At 43.8% G+C, this 22803-nt stretch overlaps 1 protein-coding gene across 3 annotated transcripts in view; it reads right to left on the bottom strand.

Moving 5' to 3' along the window:
* The window catches only part of RALY (RALY heterogeneous nuclear ribonucleoprotein), a 383349-nt gene that overhangs the window by 209588 nt on the left and 150958 nt on the right, over nucleotides 1–22803 (bottom strand). The gene's annotated exons all lie outside the window — the stretch shown is intronic.

Here is a 22803-nt window from a genome sequence, read left to right as displayed (position 1 = left end):
GTTGAGAGCAATGTCAGCATGTAAAACTAACCACGTTTGTTGTTGGGAGTCAGGTCAGGGATAAAATTTAATTGGTTAATGTGCTCATTTCACATTGCTCAGGAGCGTATTGAATTCCACAATGTGTATCATTTTCACTATTTGATGGGAGAACCTGCAAAAAAAAAAACCAATGCAGAGATTTTTTTACCCCTTTCCAGGCTAAGGGTAAAATGAATGTTAATGCCTAAACACAATTTTACAACTTTGACATGTGTTAGTAAAACTGTACAAATCGTCACAACTACTTTGTGTATCCAGGTGGATTATGCCTTGGTTTTTTTTTTTCAGGACACATTGGGCTTTTTTTGGGTGGTAAATGCTAATGGATATCTCCTGATTTTTTTTTATTATGAAAGGAAAATTGGCACAAAAAAGTAAAAAAAAAAACATTTTTTTTATGTAGCTGTATATTTCTTGCCATTACTATATTTAACCACCACAGAGCACTCCAAAAAAAATTCTCCAGCTCCTGACAATCGCAGTGATACCACATGTGTGTATGTTAGTTGTTGTTTGTACCTGTAGTAGTGCCCAGAAACAATGGTGTGCATTTTGCATTTTTTTTTTAACCTGCCTAAAACACACTGAGGTTGATTTACTAAAGACAAATATATTGTGTCCTAGTAGTGCACTGAAAGTACAGTTGCTCTAGATCTGAGAGGAAGCTCTGAAATGAAGGTTCTGATTTCTATCATCCAATCATGTGCAAGCAAAAATGCAGTTTTTTATTTTCTGTGCATGTTCCCCTTAGATCTAGAGCAACTGCACTTGTGGGTGCACTTGCAGCACACAGACTATTCACCTTTAGTAAATCAACCCCATAGACACTAATTGACACTGATACTAATTCAATTTTTTTTTCAATTCTACCAATTATATGTTGACTCTGACTCTAAAGCCTCATACACACGATCAGATTGTTGGCCAACAAAACCGTGGACTTTTGTCCGAAGGGCGTTGGGCCAAACTTGTCTTGCATACAAACGGCAAGGAATTGTCGGCCAACAAATATGAACATAGTGACGTACTACGTTGTTTTTCAGCTCTTTAGCGCCACCCTTTGGGCTCCTTCTGCTAATTTCGTGTTAGTAGAAGTTTTGCGAGTGTTGATTCGTGCTTTTCATTTCGCACTTTTCAGTTCGTTTCTGAACGGCTGTTCGTCAACCAGCCATGTTGCAGAATCGGAGGAGATAACGTGTTATTTATTATTGGCCTTGGAGTTATTGCTTTGACGTTATTTTTTTGGTTGAATAATGATTTGATTTGGTATATTTTCTATATTTTTGGAAGCATAGAATGCACTTTTTGGTTAAGTTCTATTGGCAGATAGCATGTCTAATTTTCTTTGTTTTCTTTTTTTAATACACAATAAAAAAATTGTGTAGAATAATACTTGGCTATGTGTTTTACTTGAAATGACAGTTTGGGAGTAGGCAGTTACATTTAAAACAATATAATGTAAAATTGACAAGGGACACCAACATAGTTGTATCTCTGATCTTAAAAACTACAGGATAATGGTGTTGTGGTAACTTGCCCAAATAAAAAAAAAAAAAGCATTATAATATTATTCTTGATATCACTAGAAAAAAAAGCCTTTGAAAATTTGTTTGCAATAACTCCATCAGTATCACCAGCAAAGCAGCTTCATTATTATCCCAATAAAGAAGAAGAGAATTGTACGCTGCATTTCGAGATTTCATAATTTGCCACGTCACAAATGTTAATTCTCCATTACGAACGCTAGTTTACAAGACCGACCTCTTCTGGCTCGTCCTTGCTTCCGAGCATGCGTGTTTGTACTTTGGACTTTTGTCCGTTGGACTTGTGTACACACGATCGGAAAATCAGACAACAGACATTTGTCCGTGGAAAATGTTAAAACCTGCGATCCAACATTTGTCCGTGGAAAATCTGGCAACAATTGTCTGATGGAGTGTACAAACGGTTGGATTTTCCGCCAACAGCCTGTCATCACACATTTCCCATCGGAAAATCCGATCGTATGTACGAGGCTTTACATTAACCTTGGAAAACCTTGATCTTGTTATTTATTTATTTTTTATTCTTTATTTTTTATGTTTTTTTTTTCACCCACAATTTATAGCTTAATTTCCCGCAAGGATAGGAAGATCCAATTGGGGAGATTTACTAAAATTAGAGCACTTGAATCTGATGCATAGTAGCCAATCAGCTTCTAACTTCAGCTTGTTTAACTAAGCTTTGACAAAAAAAAAACTGGGAGCTGATTGGTTTCTTTGCATTTCTGCACCAGATTTTGCACACTTCGGCAAATCTCCCCAATGTACCTTTCTCTCTATTCAGAGGAGGAAGTAAACACAGGGGCCCCAGGACGACGATAGACTTGTGACGAAACGTGCCGGGGGAGCGAAGGGCTGACATCACTGCGCTGTTCAACGTCCCGGAAGGACGGGTGTTTTTATCGTAGTCGGCCTATACTATACATGCTAGATGTAAGTGATACTGTTTTTTACACATTAAATATTAGTCTGGTTTTACCTATGGTGAGCCTTTCCTTTTTTGGGTTGTTCTGAACACGAATATCAAGCGAAGACCCTGGATCCTTTCTAGTCCCGGTAAAAAATAAAGATCATCGCGTTGTAAGTAGTGTTTGGAGGCTGTTCTGGTTGGATTTGCTATCCATTTGCCATCTCTGGAGATCAAGGCCCTTGCTGGGTATTAGCCACAAGCGAGTCAGCTTGTGCAAGCTGGTAAGCATGCACTTCATGTGGTGGTGGATTTACACTTTGCACATCGGTGTGAATATGTTATCTACACGAAGAGGACATTAAACACTTGGTGTCTTTTTATGTGATGTACTGTTTACCAGCATTATCCTTGAAGGATTCATCTGTCCAAGTTTCATATCAATCTTTTGGGACTAATTAACCCATATTGTTGATTCACACACTGTTTATTATTTTTCAATTATACAACAACTCATATTGTCACTTAATTCGATTTTATTAAGAGCGCAGCTCCCATATTTCATTGTTTTATCAATTGTGTGTATCTCACAATAGAGCTGCTGCCCCTTTTTAGGGATTTGTAGGATACAGCGCAGCTATTTTCTTTACACGTTTCACAGTAACTTATCACTGTGATACCCAATAATAGACTATCACAGCGATCAGGTGACCTAGAACCGGGAGTCTTGGGTCCCGATCGTTAGTACGTTATATCGTTAGTATATACGTTATTAGTATATATGTTATTATAGTATGTAAGTTAGTACGTTAGCTCGTTAGAAGCCTATCCCACACCCACTTAACAACCCCATCAAATCATTACCCACATCTATTACCTTTTGTACCACCACCCCCTCACTTTAGAATGTAAGCTCTACGAGCAGGGCCCTCCTGCCCCTTCTGTATTGTACTGTAATTGTGCTGTCCCCCCTCTACATTGTAAAGCGCTGCGTAAACTGTTGGCGCTACATAAATCGTGAATAATAATAATAGTACGAGAGGCAAATAAATGCACTGAAATGCATAAAAATATGTATGCGGAAACAAATCCAGAACACAGAAATTGTGGTGTGAACCAGCCCTTGGATCAGTAAAAAAGAAAACAAAAAGAAAAACGTCTTGATTCCTAAAAATGTGGTGTTTTTGGCATCCGTGTGCAAGAGCTCTAAAGTTTACCATTCAATCTGGCAGTTTGCTTAATCTGTGTACAATCTCCATTAAAGTGGTAGTAAACCACCGTTTATTTTTATTTTTTTTTAAACCAAGGCAAAGTTATAATGTGCTAGTATGCATTGCATACCAGCACATTATGTAAAACTAACCTTAAAACAAACCCTTCCAGCTGCACACTGTCACCGCTGACAGGGCTTCCATCTTCACCTGGTCTTCCTTCCGGGTTGGCAGGCTCCAGTCCTTTGATTGGACGAGGCGCGATGACATCACTCCCATGCATGCACGCAGGAGCCGAGTTCACGGCTCAGGGTTCAGAAGGAATGGCACGGTATGCCGTTCCTTCAGTGCGCATGCGCCGGTGAAGTTTCCATCGGCTTCTCGAGTAAATATCTTCTAAATAGTGCAGGTTTAGGAGGTATTTACTGTACATATAGGTAAAAATTGTCCATAGGAGTTTACTCCCACTTTAAGGGCTGAAACATTCCTTTGCAATGTAGTGTGTTGCAGTAATGCACATGACCTGCATTAGCATGTTGCAGTGCCATTCATTAGAATTGCCATTCATTAGGAATGCCATTCATTAGGATTGTCATTCATTAGGAATGCCATTCATTAGGATTTCCATTCATTAGGAATGCCATTCATTAGGATTTCCATGCATTAGGAATGCCATTCAATAGGATTTCCATTCATTAGGAATGCCTTGATATTCTTATGAATGACACCAGGGCATTTTCATGGCATTGATGTACTATTCATGACATTGTAGGACTTAAGCCCAGCTACTTAAACTACTCACCATTTTTATACATACCCTCCCTCCAAAAACATCATAGATGACTCGGACTATTTCTTGGAGTAAAATTGGCCTTACGGCCTATTTATTAAAAACTTATAAAATAACATAAATATATAAATAACTATAACTTTCTTAAATAACTTCTGAGGGTAAATTACCTGTAAGGACAACAACTATAACCATGGTCACTGGGGGGCATACTTAGTTTTAAACCTACCAGTCGGGAACCCCTGACTCGGAGGCATGATCACGACCTACCCCAGTGACCTAACCTTATAAACTCCTCCAGGTTAACCCTTAAGGCCTGAAGGTACCACTTCAATCCCCATCCTTCCATGTATGGGTAACAGCAAAAACCCCCCATCATATGGATGGGTACCATCAAACAACCCCCCATCCCCTGGATGGGTAACACATGTTATCACTTGTAACACAACTTTTTCCTATTAAAGGAAACCAAAAACTGCCCATAGTCGGGAGGGTGGGTGGGACTCTCGTCCTTCACCGCTCTCCGAATGACGTCACTTCCTCCTACCACTACATCTCCTTCTCTTCCTGGCCTAACCCCTCCCCTTCTCTAAAAGGGGCAATCTGTCTCCTACTTAAAACGGCAACTGTGCTGTCCAGCACTGTCATGCCGTCCCTACGCCTAGTGTTCCCCTTAGCTCCGTGACTCTCTTGACATTGTAGGACTTAAGCCCAGCTACTTAAACTACTCACCATTTTTATACATACCCTCCCTCCAAAAACATCATAGATGACTCGGACTATTTCTTGGAGTAAAATTGGCCTTACGGCCTATTTATTAAAAACTTATAAAATAACATAAATATATAAATAACTATAACTTTCTTAAATAACTTCTGAGGGTAAATTACCTGTAAGGACAACAACTATAACCATGGTCACTGGGGGGCATACTTAGTTTTAAACCTACCAGTCGGGAACCCCTGACTCGGAGGCATGATCACGACCTACCCCAGTGACCTAACCTTATAAACTCCTCCAGGTTAACCCTTAAGGCCTGAAGGTACCACTTCAATCCCCATCCTTCCATGTATGGGTAACAGCAAAAACCCCCCATCATATGGATGGGTACCATCAAACAACCCCCCATCCCCTGGATGGGTAACACATGTTATCACTTGTAACACAACTTTTTCCTATTAAAGGAAACCAAAAACTGCCACCGCGCGAAAGGGGTAACCCCTTACCCTTGCGCGCACCTCCACACACTCAGACCTCTCTGTATCCCTTCTTGTAAGCCTAAAGACCATAAGTCGGTCCCTACCTCATTGAGATGCACCCCATCGCTGCGGAGATACCGCCAGGTGTCCACCTCTAACTCCCTATGACGAACGGCTAACCCGCCATTTTTAACAAAGAACCTGCTCACCTCCTTATTAACTTTAATCCTGGCCCTGTCCACTTTTTTATCAGACCAAGCCCAACGCCAGGACAACTTCCCCACCATATCGGACCACACCAAAACCATCTTGGGATAAGCTGCTCGTAACCTTAAGAAATCACATTTGATATCTCTAATGAGGTCCCTCATTGATCTGGCTCCCATATCGTTACCCCCCACATGCAATAACAAAACATCGGGGGGCCTGTCTAAGCGAGAGAATCTATACACTTCCCCCAACACCCTGTTCCATTGCATCCCCGGTACCCCAATCCACCGGATAAGCGCCTCTTGTCTAGGAATCCTTAGCTGTCTACCATTCGGCCGAACGTCAGCTCTCTTGGCACCCCAGAACACGTAAGAGTGTCCGAGTATCCATACAAGACCCACAGTTTGACCTGTTAACGAAAGGAACAATGCAAAACCACATAAACACACAATAATAAACTCATATACAGAAATATCCTCCAAATACCATACATTACATTTGAACCATGTGCGGACGGATATATAACTTGAATCTATCCGATTCCCATCTGCCCAGACGTCTAATTACCTCCTGACTCAGACCTGCCCTAGCAGCCTCTGTGGCCGCCCCAATCCGAAATGAATGTGAAGAAAACCGTAAAGGATCACACCCCACCATAACTACGCATTTTTTAAAAACCGCTGTAAATTGGTATTTGGACAGACATGAACCGTCCTCGTGCATCAAAAAAGGGCCTATGTGAGCTGGTCTAACCTCCATAAAGGCTCCCACCGCCCTAACCGGGCAAATGTTACACTCAGCAATCTTCCCGAGGTCCAAATACCTACCCCTCCCTGTTTGATCCGTCTTCGATCTACTAATCCTTATACGAACCTTATCCACACATAGGTCAACTTCGCTCTGCATGAGCCCCCCCGGAGCTGCCTTAGAAGGGCTGACTAGCTCACTTACCCTAAGCGCCCCAAAGAAGGCAAGCGCGAACGATGCTTTGAATAGCACACATTCGTAATGTGAACTACAGACCTTTTCCAAGCTCAGCATCAATTGCTTCAGCATTTCGAATGAGACAGGGCGCCTCCCATCCCTCTGCTTGTGCGCCTTCTTATATCCCTTGACTGCCTGTCGTAACCGAAATTCCTTGGTATGGTCACGATGCCCCTGCCATTTAAACAGGAAGGCCAAACCTGCCAATTCCCGATTGATGGCCGCCGCTGAGAAACCTTTTTCAAGATCCCTAACTATAAAATACAGCACCGCCTTGTCCAAGTCCGGATCATCCGATCCCATACCCAAGTCAGACAGAAAGGCAAACCAATCTTTCCATACCTTCGAGTAGGCATTCCATGTAGCCGTACTCACAGATTGTTGAATCCATTTTGCTGCTGTTCCAAGGCAATGTTCCATATCCAGCCGGGACAAGCAAGCCCTTGCTGATCCGCCTCCGGTGCCAACTTCCGGAACCTGTCCCACTGAAAACGAGACAAAGCATCAGCCAAAGTGTTCTCGGTCCCCGGGAGATGCACAGCATATAGGAAAGCATTTACTTGTAAGCAGCGAAGTACGAGATGGCGCAAAAGCCTGACCACCGGCAAAGATGCCGCGGTCAGCCGATTAACCACTTGCACCACCCCCAGATTGTCACAATTGAATCGGACCTTCAAGTTCCTGAATGCCTCACCCCACAATTCCATGGCAACAACAATGGGGAACAACTCCAAAAGTACCAGGTTCTTTAAGAACCCCGCCTCCTGCCATGCCACAGGCCACCTGGCTGCGCACCATTGCCCCTTAAAAAAGGCACCAAACCCCGTCGAACCCGCCGCATCCGTGAAGAGTTCTAGATCACAGTTGCTGATGGGCCCGGCCATCCAAAGAGCCCTTCCATTAAAGGACTCCAAGAATACCTGCCACACCTGCAAGTCCTCCCTATGTTCCCTCGTAAGACTCACAAAATGTGTAGGTGCTCGGACACCTGCAGTGGCGGCAGCAAGCCGCCTGCAAAATATACGGCCCATAGGAATAATTCTGCAGGCAAAATTTAACTTACCTAGCAGTGATTGGAGTTGGCGAAGCTGCAATTTCCTAACTCCAATAGTCCCGCGAACTTCCTCTTTTAACTTCAACAGTTTGTCCATCGGAATCCTGCATTCCATCCTCAACGAATCTATTTCAATTCCGAGAAATGTGATAATCGCTGTTGGACCCTCCGTCTTTTCCGGGGCTAACGGCACCCCGAATCTTTCCGCCAGGTATTGCAATGTCCCCAACAGCACTGCACAAAGGTTAGAACCCGCAGGACCAACGCATAAGAAGTCGTCCAAGTAATGGATAACTGAATTGATACCTGCTACATCCCGAACGGCCCATTCTAAAAATGAGCTGAACGACTCAAAAAGAGCACAGGATATAGAACAGCCCATTGGGAGACACCGGTCTACATAGTAGGCCCCTTCCCATTTACATCCTAACCATCTAAAACTGTCGGGATGCACTGGCAAGAGCCGAAAAGCCGATTCGATATCCGACTTCGCCATTAATGACCCCTGCCCATATTTTTTAACCCATGCTACAGCGGCGTCAAAAGATGTGTACGTGACCGCACAATCTTCCGGCGCAATCGCATCATTCACCGACCCTCCCTTTGGAAAAGAGAGGTGGTGTATGAGTCTAAACTTGTTCGGCTCCCTTTTGGGTACCACCCCCAAAGGAGAGACCACCAACCCCGATAATGGTACCTCTTCAAAAGGGCCCGCCATGCGTCCTAATGAAACCTCTTTTTTCAATTTATCAGTAACCACCCGGGATTGCATCAAGGCCGACCGAAGATTTTTGGCCTCTGGCGGAACCACCGCCATAGAACAAGGAATAACAAAACCATTCTTAAACCCTGCCTCTAAAATTGCGGCCGCTGCCCGATCTGGGTATCTATTGAGGAAAGGCAGCATCCTTTCCACTCGGACCGGAGTCCTCCCTCTTACCCGCAGTATCTCCGGCACGACCTTTTCCTTTCTTGAAACATTTTGCCCATGCGTGAGATCCCGCGCAGCCGGAGCACAAGTGCTTGAAGCGACAGTTGGATCCAAATCTACATGTTCCTTCATTAAATTGCCAGCAGTAACCCCATCTCTTCTCGGTCGGTTGTCCCGGAGTTGCTGAACCTCCGACCCCTGCCTGAAAAAACTGACTAGGGGCCCTCGCCGCCGTCATCAACCTCATCCACAAGCTGATGTCCTTATGATCCCAGCGTAGATTCGGTCTAACTGCCATCCTCTGACGAAATTGTTCATCATAGCGTAGCCACGCCAAGCCCCCGTATGTCCTGTGGGCTTCACTAATAGCCTCCAGGTATATGAACAGCGCTGAACAATTCTCAGGCGCCTTCTCACCAACCACACTCGCCAGAATGGCAAACGCTTGTAACCAGTTGGAAAATGTGCGCGGAATTAAGCGATACCTTCGCTTTTCCTCGTCCTCCTTTTTTCCTTCTACCGGTTTTAATCTATCCAGATTAAATTTCTCTAAAGGCAGCAACGTGAAAATTTCCACGTAATCGCCTTTCCATATTTTCTCCTTTATCTCCGCTTTCAAGTGAGCCCCCAATGGGCCTTCAAAACAGACATAAACTTCGCTCCTAGCCGCATCTGCCAGTCTAACTGAATCCGCTGTTTTTTCCGTTGTCTTCACCGTATCCCCCGAAGTCGCAACCACTCCTGACGTGCTGGGGGACACCCCCACCGCTGTAACCTCAACCTGTACCCCACTCGCAATTGGTGGGGGGACCTCCCTCAGCGGAGGAGTCTTTTCTGATGTCCACGCATTTGCTGGACCGCTACCTGACCCCGATTCTATCCTAGCCACTAGCTCCTTAAGACCTGTTAACAACTCATGTAAACCTTCATTTCTCAACTGCGGCACTACTGCAGGCGGTATGGCAGGGCCAGTCTCAACCCCCCCTGACCTATCACAACCCCCCGGCCTAGAAATACTACGCTGCTCCTTTTGCCCCAACAAGTTATGCAGTAACATAGTAACCGGATTGGAAGAAATGCACTCACCGGGCTGCCCTGGACTGGGCCCAACAGCCGCCACTCCTGGAACCACCGTAGCCTGCCGTCCTTGATCGTCGCCTCCGTCAGACCCGGACAGTTCACCTTCCGACCGATCGTCGCTATGGTCCATTCTGTTGACCTCTTGCTGCACCCCAACTGCAGTCGCAGTGGTTGCCGAGGGCCTGCGGTGTTGTGCCCGTCCACCTCTCACCGGAGTGCCGCCAGACCCGTTGGACGTCCCTGGAGATGGACTCCTACGCCTGCTGTCTGTTGTGGTGCGCGTTGACCGTCCAGTACCCCCTCCCCCACTGGCTCTGATGACTCTAGCTGCTCCTCTCCCACCTCTCAGAAGGTTGCTGGCCGTTGCAGATGTCTGCGCAGCTGCTTCACTGATTGCGGTAGCTACCGGAGTGTCCCGACCCCTCTGTCTTTCTCCTGTAGACCCCTCTGGCTGTTCCATGCATCTCCTCCGTGCCGGGGGGGAAGAGCCGCGTGTATTGCTGGGCCCCCTTCCCCCAGTCACACCTCCCTTGCGCCGATTCACCTCTCTTCTGCCCTCTGTTTGCTGACCCTGCCCAGCGGGTCCCAGTGTCTCTCCCTCAGGTGCCCTCCGCTGTTCTGCTCGTGCCGCTCCTAGCCCTGACTCAGGGCTATATCTCTCCGGCGGCCGTGACCGCCGCGCACGAGGTGTAGCCGCCCCCCCCCGCTCACCGCCGTTCCGCCGCCAGCTATCGCACCTAGCTGCTGTATCAACCAGTCCGCGCCGTTCGCGGCCACCGCCGCTCTCAGCTGTTCCATGAAGCCCTCCATCGCCGCCATGATAGCAGTAAAGCCCGGGAAAATGGAGAGAGGTGAGGCGCACAGCTACTCTCGTCCTTCACCGCTCTCCGAATGACGTCACTTCCTCCTACCACTACATCTCCTTCTCTTCCTGGCCTAACCCCTCCCCTTCTCTAAAAGGGGCAATCTGTCTCCTACTTAAAACGGCAACTGTGCTGTCCAGCACTGTCATGCCGTCCCTACGCCTAGTGTTCCCCTTAGCTCCGTGACTCTCTTTATGGCCTCAATGCCCTAAGGCAGCACTAAGGCAACCCAATGGCACCCCAATGTACTAAGGCAACACAGCTCTAATGCTCTTGCAGCACAACACAGCACTTGGTAACATACTGTGGTGTACAGCATTGTAAAAAAAATACCATTTATCTGTTTTTGGTCCATTTTTGTGCGTTGCCAGCTCATTCAAAATGAATAGGCTGCCTTAATGCACAATAATGTATGACACAGCGTGCGTTAATGCAACATACAAGAACAGACAGGTCTGAATGGGCCCTTCCACTGGCTTTACTGCCAAAACCACACCCCCAAAACAGAATTCATTTAAAAAATAAAAGGTTTTACAAATACATCTTTGTCAGTAAACAAAGCCATGTGATCCTTTTTTTTTTATTATTATTTTAGTCAAATTGCAACAAGTCCCTAAATCCCAGGGGTGAGCTTCACATCAACTGAAATGAATATATAAACATTGCAGCAAACAATATTAGATATATCATCTAGGCAAATCTAATATGTGTACATTTGGTAGGATTTTTTTTTTTAAAAGAGCGCTGTTTCTAGTAATGGAAAGATTAAATAAAGAATAAAGTGACATTCAATTTCACAGCAAATATAAATGTATTACCAGATGTCTTGCTTTGTACTGACATTTGAAGCTTTGCGTAGAAATATGTAAATTACAATGACAGCTCTCTAAGATACATGTACCCATTGTAAAGGTCCTGCTACTTTAAAGAGAAACCGTAGTGTATTTTCTGAACATGCAGTCTGAGGTTTTTATAATGTTTACCTTAAAGGATCAGTCCACCCAAAAGTGTCTAAAATCTATTTAACCCCTTCACAACTAAGGGTAAAAAAAAATGGAAATGCCTAAGCACAATTTTGCAATTTTGACATGTGTTAGTAAAACTGTACAGATCATTATAACTACTTTGTGCATCCAGGTGGATTATACCTTGTTCTTTTCAGGACAAATTGGGCTTTTGTTTGGTAGTAAATAGCTGTGGACATCTGATTTTCTTATATTATCACAGGAAAATTGGCCAAAAGTTGTTAAAAAAAAATATATTTTTTTAATTTAGCTGTATAAATACCATAAACTTTCACCAAAGAACAACCCAAAATAAATTCTCCTGCTCCTGACGATCTACTGACACTAATGCTAAATTAAAAAAAATAAAAAATATATATATACTGACCCTGACCTTTGAACCTTAATTGACCCAAACACTAAACCTGACAGTGACCTAGATCAAACCTTAATCTAGGTATTTTTCTTTATTTTTTATTTTATTTCATATTTTATTATTTATTTCTTTATTCACAGAAAGAAAAAAACACAGGGGCGGGCTTCACAGTGGCTGATCACTATGGTAGCCAATCAGAGGCTACCATAGCGATCAGGTGACCTGAAAATTGGGAGGTCGTTAGTAAGGGGCTCTCAGTGAGACCCCGGCCTCTGTGCTGGGAGCGCATCACATTACGTTACAATGGGGTCATGTTACGGCGCATTGGCAACACATTGAATTCAGTTTGACAATAATAAATTGCAAATAAGTAAATGGGCCCTTAATGTGTTTGTCCATCTTAAAGTGGTTGTGTGTTGCGTTTGATACAAACAATGTATGCATATGTCTGCTTTCTGATTTTTCTGAGTGTTTGAGTGGCCATTGCAAATGTTTGCTCAAGCTGTCCTTTACTACAATGGTAACAGATGATAGTGTTGTATTTTGGGCAATGGAAGTTGGCAGTTAAATGTATCCATTGTATTCTGTTTAGATACATTCAGGTAACCAATGGTCAACATAGCTTGACCTTTTGACATATATGACCTATGACATATATGACCTATGGTATGATACAATAGTGCCATCTAGAGGTTGAATTGGAAAATGTTTCACCTATTGAAGACTATGGTAAAAGAAGCAGTGAGAAAGGCTATGTGGCATTGTCTACCTAAACTTTCCACATAAAAGGACACGCAGCTTAAGCTGACGGGAGGGCTCCATAATGGGATAACAACAAGGAAGTTCTATGCCAGAGGAAACTTCACAAGACCAAAGAAGAAACTTCACCTGGTGATGACGCAAGCACTGATTTCTTGCAATCACTTGTAGAGTAAGCCTGGAGCCTTGGTTGCCCATTGAACTCCTGAATACGCTATAACCTGGGCTAAGAAACCTTTAGAATATTCCTATTGTATACAGACCATAGTTTATGCTTATTCAATAGGAAATAGGTAACATTTTGCTTGTTGTATGCATATCTGTCAGTCTTGTATTGTATTCCTATGATTGTAATAGTTTGTATATACAGCATGTATGTTTAGTAAAAGCACATTATTACACCACAGAGGTTTCTATGCTTCTTTGCTTTATTGCAAAGTGACCTTAATAGATGCAAATCAAAGCAGGTTGCAAACCCTTACATATACCCACTGAAATGTCTAGCTACAGGTCATACACAGATGAAATAAATCCTCCTGCATAAGTTGTACTTGTTTATCTGCAGCCCTCTCTCCTCTACATTGATTCAAAGTCCAGAATTTACACAACACTTCTGCACTCCCAGCACAGAGACCAGGGTCTCCCCGAGAGCCCTGGGTCCTGTACTAATGATTGGGACCCGAAACACCTGGTTCTGGGTCACCTGATCGCTGTGGTGGCCTCTGGTTGGCTACCACAGTGATCGGTCACTGTGAAGCCTGCCCCTGTGTTTCTCTCTCTGTAAATGGTGAGGAAACATACATTGGGGTTGATTTATTACTTTCAGTTTCCAGGTTTTATTGTCAAAGCTTAATTGAAGAAGCTGAAGTTAAAAGGTGATTGGCTACCAATTAGAAAAGAAAAACAACTGTGTGTAAAAAAAATAAAATAAATAATAATAATACCAAATAAAAGCATAAAAAAAGAACAAAAACCTAGATACTTGGGTCAAGTAAGGGTTTAAAGGTCCAGAGTCAGTATATTTTGGGCAGGATTTAAAAAAATAAAATAAGTGTAATTAGTATTAGTGTCAGTTAGTATCAGTGTCAGTGTGTTTTAGGTAGGACAAAAAAAAGCAAAATGCACACTATTGTTTCTGGACTGTACTATGGGTACAACCAACAAATTACATACACATTTTATTGGTTGAACTAGATGGACTTGTGTCTTTTTTTCAACCTGACTAACTATGTAACATATGTGGTATTACTACGATTGTCAGGAGCAGGAGAATTTATTTTGGGTTGTTCTTTGGTGGTAGGTTATGGTAATAACAAGAAATATACAGCTACATTTAAAAAAAAAAATTTCACTATAAGAAGTTATCCTTCGAAAATAAAGAAAAAATCAGGAGATATCCATTACTATTTACCACCAAATGAAAGCCCAATTTCTCCTGAAAAAAAAACAAGGTATAATCCATCTGTATACACAAAGTAGTTGTGATGATATGTACAGTTTTACAAACACATGTCAAAATTGCAAAATTTTTCTTAGGCATTAATATTTCTTTTACCATTAGGCATAAAGGGGCTAATAGCCCTGGGGGGGGGGACTTTGGTGAAATATCAGGGGTCTAAACAGATCACTGATTTCTCACTTTTAGGACATGGAAATTGATTGAGCACACAGATCCCCAATCCTTTCTCTGCAGCCTCAGCTGCTGCAAAGTGAATCAACAGGAAGCACACTACACAGAGGCTCCCTGATTCACAAATTGTAGCATAGTAAACACAGGGATGGGAGGGGGCGGCATAGGGGAATCAAAGCTGCAAATGAAGGAGATCCTAGAGAGGAGAGGGGGTGATCAGAGCAACGGAGGGGGGGAGCATTCCCTGAAACTGATCCCCCTATGGCTCCCTCTGCAGCAGCTGACAGTCGGCAGGAGGGAGAGGAGGAGAAACTAGCTGTACTGCAGGGAGGAAGAATTGTCTGCACCGTAAAGCTGGGGCCCGAGCCCCATACAGGAGCACCAGTGCTGCCCCCTTATCAGTGGCCCTGCATATATAATTACAACCTGTACATACAGTATAAGCAAGCCATTAACCCTTTCAGCCCAGGAAGATTTACCCCCCTTCATAACCAGGCCATTTTTTGCGGCACTGCATTACTTTAACTGACAATTGCGCGATCATGCAACATTGCACCCAAATAAAATGTTTGTCCTTTTTTTTTCACAAATAGAGCTTTCCTTTGGTGGTATTTAATCACCTCTGCATTTTTTTTTGCGCTATAAACAAAAAAGACAGCCAATTTTTAAATAAAAATAATGTTTTACTTTCTGCTATAAAACACATCCAATAAAAAAAGTAAAAAAAAACAAATTTCTTCATCAGTTTAGGCCAATATGTATTCTGCTACATATTTTTGGTAAAAAAGAATCCCAATAAGCGTATATTGATTGGTGTGCACAAAAGTTATAGCGTCTACAAACTATGAGATGTTTTTATTTATCTATTTATTTTTTACTAGTAATGGCGGTGATCAGCGACTTATAGCAGGAATGTGATATTGCTGCAGACAAATCGGACACTAACTGACACTTTTGACACTTTTTGGGGACCAGTGACACGGGCTGTCCAATCAGGTCCGTAGGTCAGTTTTTTAGGCGGACTTGATCGAACCCTCCATTCACTCCTATGGAGCCCTGGATGTCCGCTGACACCCGCTGCTTTCCAATCTGATCCTGTCTGCCAAATCCAGACGGATGGTGGTCCTAGTTTCCATCCGTCTGGCGGATCAGATGAAAACGGACAGGCTGTCCGATTTCATCCGATTTCCCCATAGAGTAGAGCGAGGCTCTGTGCGTCTCCACTCTGGACAGTTAGCAGAGATGGACCTGTCATTCGCCTGCTCAACGAGGATCAGTGGAGCGATCCCCACTGAACAGAGCGGAGTCCGTCAAACAGATCCGCCCCATGTGAAAGGGGCCTTATACAGTAATCAGTGCTAAAAAAATATGCACTGTCCTAATGACAGTGGCTGGGAAGGGGTTAACATCAGGGGCAATCGAATATGCACTGTCACTGTACTAATGACAGTGGCTGGGAAGGGGTTAACATCAGGGGCAATCGAATATGCACTGTCACTGTACTAATGACAGTGGCTGGGAAGGGGTTAACATCAGGGGCAATCAAAGGGTTAAATGTGTTTGTGCTTGTGTATTGTGGGGGAGGTGCTTGTACTAAGTGAAGGCATAGGTTCGTGTCTCTGCTTTGCAGGAATACAGGATCAATGCCTTCCCTACTGACAGAACGGCGATCTGCCTCGTTTAAATAGGCAGATCACCGTTCTGCCTGTGTACTGGACAATTGGTGATTGCCGGCAGACATTGAGTCCACGGTTCCTACTGCTGGGCTCCTGCTATGTGTGATCGTAGCAGGAGTGGGCCCCTGGCGGCGCGCGTGCGTGCCCCAGACCCAGAAGTGTCAGATCACGTACAAGGTACATGATCTGGCACAGAGCAGCCGCCCTGCCACAGTATATCCACGGTGGATGGTCGTGAAGCGGTTAATACATAAACAATTAAATCAAGACGATCGCTTTTATATTTAAAAAGCAATAAACACAGTATAACGGTCCTTCAGATTGAGACCATTAAATAACCCTCCAGGGAAATATAATGATACAACTTTTTTGCTTAGATATCTTATATCGCTTTTATAGCCCTCCACATTAAAGGCATTTTGTGAGCCTTGACTGTAGGTGGACAGCTGTTACATCTTTTACCTGAAATAGTAATGAACTAGGAGGAAGACATGATGTTCTGCCTTTAAAGCGGTCTCCTTTTGAAAGAATTATTAAAGGGGCTGTCATAAAGAATAACACCTGTGTGAGAAGGCTGTCATGAAAAGCAACACATTCCCCAGTTCAAAGGCTGTTTGTCAGTTCCCGGGAAAAAATAAGGTTCAGCTTTGCAGCCTCCATATCGGTATGTGGCTTGTGAGCCTTAGAAAGCCTGCTTCCATCAGAGCTTTCTCACATACTGTAGGGGTTGATTCCCTTTAATTTCTTGTTGATCACATAATGCATATGTGCGGAAGCAGGTTGGGGTGGGGGTTCAGACCTTAATGCCGACACTACACACATATGCGTCCATGGCAGCTGAGAAAACACTGTAACAGCCAATCACAGTGGTCATGTGATCAGGAAGTCTGCCCTCCCTCATCCCCCTGCCTTAACCGTTTGCCGACCTGCTCACACCGATATACGTCGGCAGAAGGGCATGTACAGGCAGATTAACGTACCTGTACGTTGCCCTTTAAGAAGCAGTTTGCAGGCGTGCGCGTGCCCGGTGCGACCTCCGTGAATGTGATCTTGGGTCACTCGATGTCCGCTGGGCTACCCGCGATCGTCTCACGGAGAGGAAGAACGGGGAAATGCTGATGTAAACAAGCATTTCCCCGTTCTGCCTAGTGACAGGACACCGATCACAGCTCCCTGTAATCGGGAGCGGTGATCAGTGTTGTGTCACACATAGCCACACCCCCCCCACAGTTAGAATCACTCCTTAGGACACACTTAACCCCTTCACTGCCCCCTAGTGGTTAACCCCTTCACTGACAGTGTCATTTACACAGGAATCAATGCATTTGTATAGCACTGATTGCTGTATAAATGACAATGGTCCCAAAAAATGTGTCAAAAATGTCTGATGTGTCCGCCATAATGTCGCAGTCCCGATGAAAATCGCAGATCGCCGCCAGTACTAGTGAAGAAAAAAATTAGAAATAAAAATGCCATAAAACTATCCCCTATTTTGTAGACGCTATAACTTTTCCGAAAACCAATCAATATACGCTTATGTCACACGACCGTGCAATTGTCAGTTAAAGCGACGCACTGCCGAATCGCAAAAAGTGCTCTGGTCTTTGGCCAGCCAAATGGTCCGGGGCTTAAGTGGTTAAAGTGGTTGTAAACCCTCCTCCATAAGTTTAGCCCATAGCAATCCTCACTACAAACTGTTAAAATCCCGATAAATTAAATGTAAATTTCACCGTACTGGCTCAGTTTGCTTGTAATCTGTATTGATGTTTCGGCTGACATTACTGGCGCATGCGTATCTTTAACGCGATTAACGGCACGCTCTCTGTGCTGTCACTCCATAATGATGGGTGCCGTATCCTTCATATCCGCTCGTGGCACCATGCTGAGGTCCCACGATATTAGTCTCAGTAAACATTTCCTAAAACACCCCATGTGACCTTACACGTCACAGAGGGTGTAAACATTGGGACATCACGGCATCCTATCAAAACAACGGCACACTGCAGTGGGACATGTTGTCATGGTGATCCCAAAACGAAAGTGAGGCTTGGCTAAGAACCCCAGTGTAAATGTGCGAGATTATATACCAGAATAGCAGGAAGGGCGGAAGTAAATTGCTAGACGGACTCGGAAGACAGCAGTTAAAATGGAGCTTCCTTTTCCCAGGAAGGAGAATTTTTAAAACCACTGCAAAACGGTAAGAGACACAAGATTGGGGGTTATTATTAATGTGGAATGTGTTAGAATACATTACTATACTATCTTATTTAAAAAAACAGCTTTAGAAGGAGAGAGTTTACTTCCTCTTTAAAAGGCTAGGTTTACCTTTTTTTTTTCTAAATTCCAGCTCCTCTATGTACCAATATAGTATTAATGTACTTATTTTGCAAAAATAAAACGGCTTTCCATTTATTCTACACACGTTTACCTCACTGTCTTTATAGCGGTTTTAAAACACAGCTTGATTACTTCTGCCTTACTTCCTGGACAGACTTTAGGTCATGACACAGGAAGGAGTTGACCAGTTGATCTCATTAGCACACACCCTGCATCATCTACCCTTAGCTGGTCAACTCCTTCCTGTGTCATGACCTAAAGTATGTCCAGGAAGTAAGGCAGAAGTAACCGAGCTGTGTTTTTAAACAGCTATGAAGAGAGTGAGGTAAGCTTGGGTAGAATAAATGGAAAGCTGTTTTATTTTTGCAAAATAAGTACATTAATGCTATACTGGTTCATAGGGGAGCTGGAATTTAGAAAAAAATGTGAACAAAGGTGAACTTAGCCTTTAGGACCTAGCTAGAGGGCCATAGCGGGCGGGCAGGATGAGGTTAAAGCTGAATCCCAGGCAAATAACTGAATACACAAATTAACTTTATGCTGTTTGCCCCTTACATTGGTTGCATTCACACCTGAGCGAAGCGTCTTTGAGCGTTTTTCTGGCATTTTTGGTGCATTTTTATGCGTGATTTTGGCACGTTTCTATGCACGATTTGCACATTTTATACAGCATTTTTTGAACAGTGCCATTTTTTTTATTAAAGAATAAAGAATAAAGAATAAAGAAAACTATCTTCTGCTGCAGAATTTGGTTTTTCAGCTTTTTTAGCTTGTCCTTCAGATTTTTTTTGCTTTTTTCTTTTTATTATTATTATTCATTTATTATTATTTTTTTTTTTGTTAGGGTAAGGCTCCATTCACACCGATCATGGGCAGAATTGCTGTGATTCCGCCCGCAATTCCAAATCATGCAAAACGCAGGGCACGTTTGCAATGCCATTGCTTGCAATGGCACCACAATTGCGCCGTGATTTTCCCATGGTAAATTGCGCTGCAATCATAGCAAATCGCAATGCGCGATGCTGTCACCCAAAAGAAGCTCATGTTCATGTCGTGCATTGCAGCGTGATTTACCGCGTGACAATCGCATCAAAATTGCAGCATGATTGGGGTGCCATTAAGAAGTAATAGCATCGCAAACGAGTCCCGTATTTTGCAGCGATTTAAAATCGTGGGCGGAATCGCAACAATTCCGCTGGTGATCAGGTGTGAATGGAACATAAGGAGTTAGAGTAAGGCTCCATTTACACCTGGGCGATCTGAATCACGGGTGAAATCACCGCTATTCTGCCCGTGATTCAGAATTGCGGCAAAACGCAAGATGTGTTTGCAATGCCATTATTTCTCAGTGGCACTCCAACGTATGGTAATGCACCAAAGAATGATGCACTGCAGAAAATTTGTGTTACATGTCTGATAAATGGGACGTTTCTATGCATCAGACGCCCATTCAATTCAATAGGCTGCCTAATGCATGGTATAACATGCAGTACTGCACATGCATTAGCATGCCACACAAATGTAAATAGGTCCTTAAAAATTGCTGCTTTTTTTTAAATTAGAGAAATCCTATACAAATTTTACTTAGCTCTCTCCTTCTATGTGATTTTATAGTTGAAGCCTGGGCTGGAACTAATGAGATTAAAACAGCTCCCACCTACCTTTTAACTACTATATTAACAACGCTGTAGAAGGAAGATGCATTTACTATTGTCATAGCGCAGAGGTCACGTGATTCCCCCAGGAGCTGGCTTCAGGGGAGAGGAGAGAGCGCCGACAATGGATGGAATGATTGAGCAGTTACGTCACCTATAGACTCACTATGGGACATCCCTTGTCGGCTGTCCCTCAGTTTCTCTGAAGCTGGCCACTGGGAGCCAATCACATGACCAGTTTAAAGAGCCCTGAGAATAGGTATTCATCTTCCTTCTTCGGGGTACCTAATATAGGTGTTAGAACATGGGTGCTCAACCTGTGGCCCTCCAGCTGTTGCAGAACTACAAGTCCCATGAGGCATTGCAAGGCTGACAGTTACAAGCATGACTCCCAAAGTCTGAGGCATGATGGAACTTGCAGTTGGAGGGCCACAGGTTGAGCATCCATGTGTTAGAATGTGGCGGGAGCAGTTTTAAGCTTAGTTCGTTTTAGCCCGGACTTCTACCTTAAGTAATGGGCGGAGAAGTTATGTTTGCCATAAATAACCTGGTGTTTTCTGTGCTGGCAGATCTCATTATTAGTTGTAAATTACACTCACTGGTCACTTTATTAGGTACACCTTGCTAGTATCAGGTTGGACCCCTTTTTGCCTTCAGAACTGCCTTAATTCTTCATGGCATAGATTCTACAAGGTTTTGGAAACATTCCTCAGAGATTTTGGTCCATATTGACATGATAGCATCACGCAGTTGCTGCAGATTTGTCAGCTGCACATCCATGATGCGAATCCCAAAGGTGCTCTATTGGATTGAGATCTGGTGACTGTGAAGGCCATTGGAGTACAGTGAACTCAATGTCATGTTCAAGAAACCAGTGGTGAGATGATTTGAGCGCTGTGACATGGTGCATTATACTGCTAGAAGTAGCCATCAGAAGATGGGGACACTGTAGGCATAAATAGATGGACATGGTCAACAACAATAATTAGGTAGGCCGTGGCATTTAAACAATGCTCAAGTGGTACTAAGGCGCCCAAAGTGTGCCCCCCACACCATTACACCACCACCACCAGCCTGAAACATTGATACAAGGCAGGATGGATCCATGCTTTCGTGTTGTTTACGCCAAATTCTGACCCTACCATCTAAATGTTGCAGCTGAAATTGAGACTCATCAGACCAGGCAATTTTTTTCCAATCTTCTATTTTTCAATTTTGGTGAGCCTGTGCAAATTGTAGCCTCACTTTCCTGTCCCAAAGCAGCTGTCTCATACTTGCCAACTATCCCAGTTTAAATTCCCTTGTCCCTTGACATTTTAGTCCTGTGCTGTGTCCCAATATCTCAGTGTGAAGTGCTGCTACTAATACTGCCCAGCTCTGCCCTATTGTTGTGTACAGATGACTCACCTGCAGACCCTGTGTTTACATGTAAATAACCAGCATTGATATGTAAATAGTGACGACATTCATATGTAAATAGCCGCGGACCAGCGGCATTGATATGTAAATAAAGGCGGCATTCATATGTATAACATGCCCCCCTGAGGTCATATCCACCATCACCTATACTGAATGCTACCCACTGGGGCGCTAAAGGGGCATGCTTGAAAGTCCTGTCTGCAACTGTGGTCATTAAGCCTAACATCAGCCTGTTCTGAAAAGGTAAGAAAATTGGTGGGAGAGGGGGAGGTAGTGTGGGGTGTGCAGAGGTAGGTAGAGAAGGAGTTACAGTTTGGGGTGCACAAGTGAGCAAGGAGGGGATGTGTAGAGGTAGGGAAGGTGGGTGCAAAGATAAGCAGAGGAGGCAGGTAGAGTTAAAGGGGTGGAGGGTTGGAGTAGAGAGAGAATGGGGGAGGTTTGGGGTGCAGAGGTTAGCAGGCGTTTTGGGATGCAAACGTGTACTGACAAGGTGGATAAAGATGTGGGTCACATGTAGGGAAGCCCATTAATTTCAATAGGCTACACTATGCACTAGAAATGCGGAAGAAAGTCCCTAACACTTTTTCAAAATCACACGGATCCACAGCACATGTCAGCAGATGCGTGAGGGTGTCATTAACAATTAATGGCACTGCTGTGTATCTGCTAAAGGACAGCATGTTTCTGTGGTGTCAGTAAAGCGATTTTTCATGCATTCTCGACACACACAAATGTGAACGCAGGCTAAATGTTTCAGTCGCATTGGTGGTCAGTTTAAATCTTCTCATTACATTGGGGCTTGGTGTACAATCCTTTCATTCACACTAGTGGCCAGTGTGAAGGTCCCCCTTACATTGATGGTCAGTGTAAATCCCTCCTTACATTGGTGGTTACTGTGAATGTTTCTATTACATTAGTGGTCAGTGTAAACCCCTATTACATTGGTGGTCAGTGTAAACCCCTATTACATTGGTGGTCAGTGTTGAAACTCCTCTTTATATTGGTAGTCGGAAAAAAAATCAGCATTGCCATTGATCACACCCTCCCCTCCCCCAACACTGCCACTGATCCCAAGAGTTCTAGGATCCTTAGGAGTTTTCTGTCTATTGATGGGTCCCTTCACCACCCCAGTCCA

The sequence above is a fragment of the Aquarana catesbeiana genome, linkage group LG12, assembly GCF_042186555.1.
Source record: "Aquarana catesbeiana isolate 2022-GZ linkage group LG12, ASM4218655v1, whole genome shotgun sequence".
NCBI lineage: Eukaryota > Metazoa > Chordata > Amphibia > Anura > Ranidae > Aquarana > Aquarana catesbeiana.
The sequence above is the reverse complement of the archived record's forward strand: the minus strand, read 5'-3'. Positions and strand labels throughout refer to the sequence as shown.